The sequence below is a fragment of the Rhododendron vialii genome, chromosome 1a (genome assembly GCF_030253575.1).
Source record: "Rhododendron vialii isolate Sample 1 chromosome 1a, ASM3025357v1".
NCBI classification, from domain to species: domain Eukaryota; kingdom Viridiplantae; phylum Streptophyta; class Magnoliopsida; order Ericales; family Ericaceae; genus Rhododendron; species Rhododendron vialii.
In genome coordinates this window covers 32,084,327-32,094,287 of record NC_080557.1, presented here as the reverse complement: position 1 = coordinate 32,094,287, position 9,961 = coordinate 32,084,327, and positions in this window count along the sequence as shown.

Genomic DNA, 9,961 nt, shown 5'->3' with positions numbered 1-9,961 from the left:
CCAAAACGGTGCAATACCGTACGATTACATCCATACGGTACCAAACCACTCCAAAACGGTCCAATACCGTACGAGTACATCCATACGGTACCAAACCACACCAAAACGGTGCAATACCGTACGAGTACATCCATACGGTACCAACCCACACCAAAACGGTACAATACCGTACGAGTACTTCGTTACGGTACCAAACCTCACCAAAACGGTACAATACCGGACGAGTTCATCCATACGGTACCAAACCATACCAATAGGTACAATACCGTACGAGTACGTCCACACGGTACCAAACCACACCAAAACGGTGCAATACCGTATGAGTACATCCATACGGTACCAAACCACACCAAAACGGGACAATACCGTACGAGTACATCCATACGGTACCAAACCACACCAAAACGGTGCAATACCGTATGAGTACATCCATACGGTACCAAACCACACCAAAACGGTGCAATTCCGTACGAGTACAACCATACGGTACCAAACCACACCAAAACGGTGCAATACCGTACGAGTACATCCGTGCGGTACCAAACCACACCAAAACGGTACAATATCGTACGAGTACTTCGTTACGGTACCAAACCACACCAAAACGGTACAATACCGTACGAGTACATCCATACGGTACCAAACCACACCAAAACGGTGCAATACCGTACGAGTACATCCATAGGGTACCAAACCACACCAAAACGGTACAATACCGTACGAGTACTTCGTTACGGTACCAAACCACACCAAAAGGTACAATACCGTACGAGTACGTCCATACGGTACCAAACCACACCAAAACGGTGCAATACCGTATGAGTACATCCATACGGTACCAAACCACACCAAAACGGTACAATACCGTACGAGTACATCCATACGGTACCAAACCACACCAAAACGGTGCAATACCGTATGAGTACATCCATACGGTACCAAACCACACCAAAACGGTACAATTCCGTACGAGTACTTCGTTACGGTACCGAACCACCCCAAAAGGGTACAATACCGTACGAGTACATCCATACGGTACCAAACCACACCAAAACGGTGCAATACCGTACGAGTACATCCATACGGTACCAAACCACACCAAAACGGTGCAATACCGTACGAGTACAACCATACGGTACCAAACCACACCAAAACGGTGCAATACCGTACGAGTACATCCGTGCGGTACCAAACCACACCAAAACGGTACAATATCGTACGAGTACTTCGTTACGGTACCAAACCACACCAAAACGGTACAATACCGTACGAGTACATCCATACGGTACCAAACCACACCAAAACGGTGCAATACCGTACGAGTACATCCATAGGGTACCAAACCACACCAAAACGGTCCAATACCGTACGAGTACTTCGTTACGGTACCAAACCACACCAAAAGGTACAATACCGTAGGAGTACTTCCATACGATACCAAACCACACCGAAACGGTGCAATACCGTACGAGTACATCCATACGGTACCAAACCACACCAAAACGGTCCAATACAGTACGAGTGCATCCATACAATACAAAACCACACCAAAACGGTGCAATACCGTACGAGTACATCCATACGGTACCAACCCACACCAAAACGGTACAATACCGTACGAGTACTTCGTTACGGTACCAAACCTCACCAAAACGGTACAATACCGGACGAGTTCATCCATACGGTACCAAACCATGCCAAAAGGTACAATACCGTACGAGTACGTCCACACGGTACCAAACCACACCAAAACGGTGCAATACCGTATGAGTACATCCATACGGTACCAAACCACACCAAAACGGTACAATACCGTACGAGTACATCCGTACGGTACCAAACCACACCAAAACGGTGCAATACCGTATGAGTACATCCATACGGTACCAAACCACACCAAAACGGTACAATACCGTACGAGTACTTCGTTACGGTACCAAACCACACCAAAACGGTACAATACCGTAGGAGTACATCCTTACGGTACCAAACCACACCAAAACGGTGCAATACCGTACGATTACATCCATACGGTACCAAACCACTCCAAAACGGTCCAATACCGTACGAGTACATCCATACGATACCAAACCACACCAAAACGGTGCAATACCGTACGAGTACGGTACCAAACCAAACCAAAACGGTGCAAAACCGTACGAATACATCCATACGGTACCAAACCACACCAAAATGGTACAATACCATGCTAGTACTTCGTTACGGTACCAAACCACACCAAAACGGTACAATACCGTACGAGTACATCCTTACGGTACCAAACCACACCAAAACGGTGCAATACCGTACGAGTACATCCATACGGTACCAAACCACACCAAAACGATGCAATACCGTACGAGTACATCCATACGGTACCAAACAACACCAAAACGGTACAATACCGTACGAGTACTTCGTTACGGTACCAAACCACACCAAAAGGTGAAATACCGTACGAGTACGTCCACACGGTACCAAACCACACCAAAACGGTGCAATATCGTACAAGTACATCCATACGGTATCAAACCACACAAAAACGGTGCAATACCGTACGAGTACATCCATACGGTACCAAACAACACCAAAACGGTACAATACCGTACGAGTACTTCGTTACGGTACCAAACCACACGAAAAGGTACAATACCGTACGAGTACGTCCACACGGTGCCAAACCACACCAAAACGGTGAAATACCGTACGAGTACATCCATACGGTACCAAACCACACAAAAACGGTACAATACCGTACGATTACATCCATATGGTACCAAACCACCCCAAAACGGTGCAATACCGTACGAGTATATCCATACGGTACCAAACCACACCAAAACGGTACAATACCGTACGAGTACATCCATACGGTACCAAACCACTCCAAAACGGTACAATACCGTATGAGTACTTCGTTACGGTACCAAACCACACCAAAACAGTACAATACCGTACGAGTACATCCATACGGTACCAAACCACAGCAAAAAGGTGCAATACCGTACAAGTACTTCGTTACGGTACCAAACCACACCAAAAGGTACAATACCGTACGAGTACTTCCATACGGTACCAAACCACACCAAAACGGTGCAATACCGTACGAGTACATCCATACGGTACCAAACCACACCAAAACGGTCCAATACAGTACGAGTGCATCCATACAATACAAAACCACACCAAAACGGTGCAATACCGTACCAGTACATCCATACGGTACCAAACCACACCAAAACGGTACAAAACCGTACGAGTACATCTATACGGTACCAAACCACACCAAAACGGTGGAATACCGTACGAGTACATCCATACGGTACCAAACCACACCAAAACGGTACAATACCGTACGAGTACTTCGTTACGGTACCAAACCACACCAAAACGGTACAATACTGTAGGAGTACATCCTTACGGTACCAAACCACCCCAAAACGGTGCAACACCCTACGAGTACATCCATACTGTACCAAACAACACCAAAACGGTACAATACCGTACGAGTACTTCGTTACGGTACCAAACCACACCAAAAGGTACAATACCGTACGAGTACGTCCACACGGTACCAAACCACACCAAAACGGTGCAATACCGTACGAGTACATCCATACGGTACCAAACCACACTAAAACGGTGCAATACCGTACGAGTACATCCATACGGTACCAAACCACTCCAAAACGGTGCAATACCGTACGAGTACATCCATACGGTACCAAACCACACCAAAACGGTTCAATACCGTTCGAGTATTTCGTTACGGTACCAAACCACACCAAAACGGTACAATACCGTACAAGTACTTCGTTACGGAACCAAAGCACACCAAAACGGTGCAATTCCGTACGAGTACATCCATACGGTACCAAACCACACCAAAACGGTGGAATACCGTACGAGTACATCCATACGGTACCAAACCACACCAAAACGGTACAATACCGTACGAGTACTTCGTTACGGTACCAAACCACACCAAAACGGTACAATACTGTAGGAGTACATCCTTACGGTACCAAACCACCCCAAAACGGTGCAACACCCTACGAGTACATCCATACGGTACCAAACAACACCAAAACGGTACAATACCGTACGAGTACTTCGTTACGGTACCAAACCACACCAAAAGGTACAATACCGTACGAGTACGTCCACACGGTACCAAACCACACCAAAACGGTGCAATACCGTACGAGTACATCCATACGGTACCAAACCACACTAAAACGGTGCAATACCGTACGAGTACATCCATACGGTACCAAACCACTCCAAAACGGTGCAATACCGTACGAGTACATCCATACGGTACCAAACCACACCAAAACGGTTCAATACCGTTCGAGTACTTCGTTACGGTACCAAACCACACCAAAACGGTACAATACCGTACAAGTACTTCGTTACGGAACCAAAGCACACCAAAACGGTGCAATACCGTACGAGTACATCCATACGGTACCAAACCACACCAAAACGGTGGAATACCGTACGAGTACCTCCATACAGTACCAAACCACACCAAAACGGTTCAATACCGTTCGAGTACTTCGTTACAGTACCAAACCACACCAAAACGGTACAATACCGTACAAGTACTTCGTTACGGTACCAAAGCACACCAAAACGGTGCAATACCGTACGAGTACATCCATACGGTACCAAACCACACCAAAACGGTGCAATACCGTACGAGTACCTCCATACGGTACCAAACCACACCAAAACGGTGCAATACCGTACGATTACATCCATACGGTACCAGACCACTCCAAAACGGTCCAATACCGTACGAGTACATCCATACGATACCAAACCACACCAAAACGGTGCAATACCGTACGAGTACATCCATAGGGTACCAAGCCACACCAAAACGGTGCAATACCGTACGAGTACATCCATACGGTACCAACCCACACCAAAACGGTACAATACCGTACGAGTACTTCGTTACGGTACCAAACCACACCCAAACGGTACAATACCGGACGAGTACATCCATACGGTACCAAACCACACCAAAACGTACAGTACCGTACGAGTACGTCCACACGGTACCAAACCACACCAAAACGGTGCAATACCGTACAAGTACATCCATACGGTACCAAACCACACCAAAACGGTGCAATACCGTACGAGTACATCCTTACGGTACCAAACCACACCAAAACGGTGCAATACCGTACGAGTACATCCATACGGTACCAAACAACACCAAAACCAAACAACACCAAAACGGTACAATACCGTACGAGTACTTCGTTACGGTACCAAACCACACCAAAAGGTACAATACCGTACGAGTACGTCCACACGGTACCAAACCACACCAAAACGGTGCAATACCGTACGAGTACATCCATACGGTACCAAACCACACCAAAACGGTACAATACCGCACGAGTACTTCCATACGGTACCAAACCACACCAAAACGGTGCAATACCGTACGAGTACATCCATACGGTACCAAACCACACCAAAACGGTACAATACCGTACGAGTACTTCGTTACGGTACCAAACCACACCAAAAGGTACAATACCGTACGAGTACTTCCATACGGTACCAAACCACACCAAAACGGTGCAATACCGTACGAGTACATCCATACGGTACCAAACCACACCAAAACGGTCCAATACAGTACGAGTGCATCCATACGGTACAAAACCACACCAAAACGGTGCAATACCGTACGAGTACATCCATACGGTACCAACCCACACCAAAACGGTACAATACCGTACGAGTACTTCGTTACAGTACCAAACCACACCCAAACGGTACAATACCGGACGAGTACATCTATACGGTAGCAAACCACACCAAAACGTACAGTACCGTACGAGTATGTCCACACGGTACCAAACCACACCAAAACGGTGCAATACCGTACGAGTACATCCATACGGTACCAAACCACACCAAAACGGTACAATACCGTACGAGTACTTCGTTACGGTACCAAACCACACCAAAAGGTACAATACCGTACGAGTACTTCCATACGGTACCAAACCACACCAAAACGGTGCAATACCGTACGAGTACATCCATACGGTACCAAACCACACCAAAATGGTGCAATACCGTACAAGTACATCCATACGGTACCAAACCACACCAAAACGGTGCAATACCGTACGAGTACATCCATGCGGTACCAAACCACGCCAAAACGGTACAATACCGTATGAGTACTTCATTCAGGTACCAAACCACACCAAAACGGTACAATACCGTACGAGTACATCCATACGGTACCAAACCACACCAAAACGGTACAATACCGTACGAGTACTTCGTTACGGTACCAAACCACACCAAAACGGTACAACACCATAGGAGTACATCCTCACGGTACCAAACCACACCAAAACGGTGCAATACCGTACGAGTACATCCATACGGTACCAAACAACACCAAAACGGTACAATACCGTACGAGTACTTCGTTACGGTACCAAACCACACCAAAAGGTACAATACCGTACGAGTACGTCCACACGGTACCAAACCACACCAAAACGGTGCAATACCGTACGAGTACATCCATACGGTACCAAACCACACAAAAACGGTGCAATATCGTACGAGTACATCCATACGGTACCAAACCACTCCAAAACGGTCCAATACCGTACGAGTACATCCATATGATACCAAACCACACCAAAACGGTGCAATACCGTACGAGTACATCCATACGGTACCAAACCACACCAAAACGGTGCAATACCGTACGAGTACATCCATACGGTACCAAACCACACCAAAACGGTGCAATACCGTACGAGTACTTCGTTACGGTACCAAACCACACCAAAAGGTACAATACCGTACGAGTACGTCCACACGGTACCAAACCACACCAAAACGGTGCAATACCGTACGAATACATCCATACGGTACCAAACCACACCAAAACGGTGCAATACCGTACGACTACATCCCTACGATACCAAACCACACCAAAATGGTACAATAACGTACGAATACTTCGTTACGGTACCAAACCACACCAAAACGGTACAATACCGTACTAGTACATCCATACGGTACAAAACCACACCAAAACGGTGCGATAACGTACGAGTACATCCATACGGTACGAAACCACACCAAAACGGTACAATACCGTACGAGTAATTCGTTACGGTACCAAACCACACCAAAACGGTACAATACCGTACGAGTACATCCTTACGGTACCAAACCCCACCAAAACGGTGCAATACCGTACGAGTACTTCCACACGGTACCAAACCACACCAAAACGGTGCAATACCGTACGCGTACATCCATACGGTACCAAAACCAAAACGGTGCAATACCGTACGAGTACATCCATACGGTACCAAACCACTCCAAAACGGTCCAATACCGTACGAGTACTTCGTTACGGTACCAAACCACACCAAAACGGTACAATATCGTACGAGTACTTCGTTACGGTACCAAACCACACCAAAACGGTACAATACCGTAGGAGTACATCCTTACGGTACCAAACCACACCAAAACGGTGCAATACCGTACGAGTACATCCATACGGTACCAAACAACACCAAAACGGTACAATACCGTACGAGTACTTCGTTACGATACCAAACCACACCAAAAGGTACAATACCGTACGAGTACGTCCACACGGTACCAAACCACACCAAAACGGTGCAATACCGTACGAGTACGTCCACACGGTACCAAACCACACCAAAACGGTGCAATACCGTACGAGTACATCCATACGGTACCAAACCACACAAAAACGGGGCAATACCGTACGAGTACATCCATACGGTACCAAACCACTCCAAAATGGTCCAATACCGTACGAGTACATCCATACGATACCAAACCACACCAAAACGGTGCAATACCGTACGAGTACATCCATACGGTACCAAACCACACCAACACGGTACAATGCCGTACGAGTACTTCGTTACGGTACCAAACCACACCAAAAGGTACAATACCATACGAGTACGTCCACACGGTACCAAACCACACCAAAACGGTGCAATACCGTACGAGTACATCCATACGGTACCAAACCACACAAAAACGGTGCAATACCGTACGAGTACATCCATACGGTACCAAACCACTCCAAAACGGTCCAATACCGTACGAGTACATCCATACGATACCAAACCACACCAAAACGGTGCAATACCGTACGAGTACATCCATACGGTACCAAACAACACCAAAACGGTACAATACCGTACGAGTACTTCGTTACGGTACCAAACCACACCAAAAGGTACAATACCATACGAGTACGTCCACACGGTACCAAACCACACCAAAACGGTGCAATACCGTACGAGTACATCCTTACGGTACCAAACCACACCAAAACGGTGCAATACCGTACGAGTACTTCCACACGGTACCAAACCACACCAAAACGGTGCAATACCGTACGCGTACATCCATACGGGACCAAAACCAAAACGGTGCAATACCGTACGAGTACATCCATACGGTACCAAACCACTCCAAAACGGTCCAATACCGTACGAGTACTTCGTTACGGTACCAAACCACACCAAAACGGTACAATATCGTACGAGTACTTCGTTACGGTACCAAACCACACCAAAACGGTACAATACCGTAGGAGTACATCCTTACGGTACCAAACCACACCAAAACGGTGCAATACCGTATGAGTACATCCATACGGTACCAAACAACACCAAAACGGTACAATACCGTACGAGTACTTCGTTACGATACCAAACCACACCAAAAGGTACATTACCGTTCGAGTACGTCCACACGGTACCAAACCACACCAAAACGGTGCAATACCGTACGAGTACGTCCACACGGTACCAAACCACACCAAAACGGTGCAATACCGTACGAGTACATCCATACGGTACCAAACCACACAAAAACGGGGCAATACCGTACGAGTACATCCATACGGTACCAAACCACTCCAAAATGGTCCAATACCGTACGAGTACATCCATACGATACCAAACCACACCAAAACGGTGCAATACCGTACGAGTACATCCATACGGTACCAAACCACACCAACACGGTACAATGCCGTACGAGTACTTCGTTACGGTACCAAACCACACCAAAAGGTACAATACCATACGAGTACGTCCACACGGTACCAAACCACACCAAAACGGTGCAATACCGTACGAGTACATCCATACGGTACCAAACCACACAAAAACGGTGCAATACCGTACGAGTACATCCATACGGTACCAAACCACTCCAAAACGGTCCAATACCGTACGAGTACATCCATACGATACCAAACCACACCAAAACGGTGCAATACCGTACGAGTACATCCATACGGTACCAAACAACACCAAAACGGTACAATACCGTACGAGTACTTCGTTACGGTACCAAACCACACCAAAAGGTACAATACCATACGAGTACGTCCACACGGTACCAAACCACACCAAAACGGTGCAATACCGTACGAGTACATCCTTACGGTACCAAACCACACCAAAACGGTGCAATACCGTACGAGTACTTCCACACGGTACCAAACCACACCAAAACGGTGCAATACCGTACGCGTACATCCATACGGGACCAAAACCAAAACGGTGCAATACCGTACGAGTACATCCATACGGTACCAAACCACTCCAAAACGGTCCAATACCGTACGAGTACTTCGTTACGGTACCAAACCACACCAAAACGGTACAATATCGTACGAGTACTTCGTTACGGTACCAAACCACACCAAAACGGTACAATACCGTAGGAGTACATCCTTACGGTACCAAACCACACCAAAACGGTGCAATACCGTATGAGTACATCCATACGGTACCAAACAACACCAAAACGGTACAATACCGTACGAGTACTTCGTTACGATACCAAACCACACCAAAAGGTACATTACCGTTCGAGTACGTCCACACGG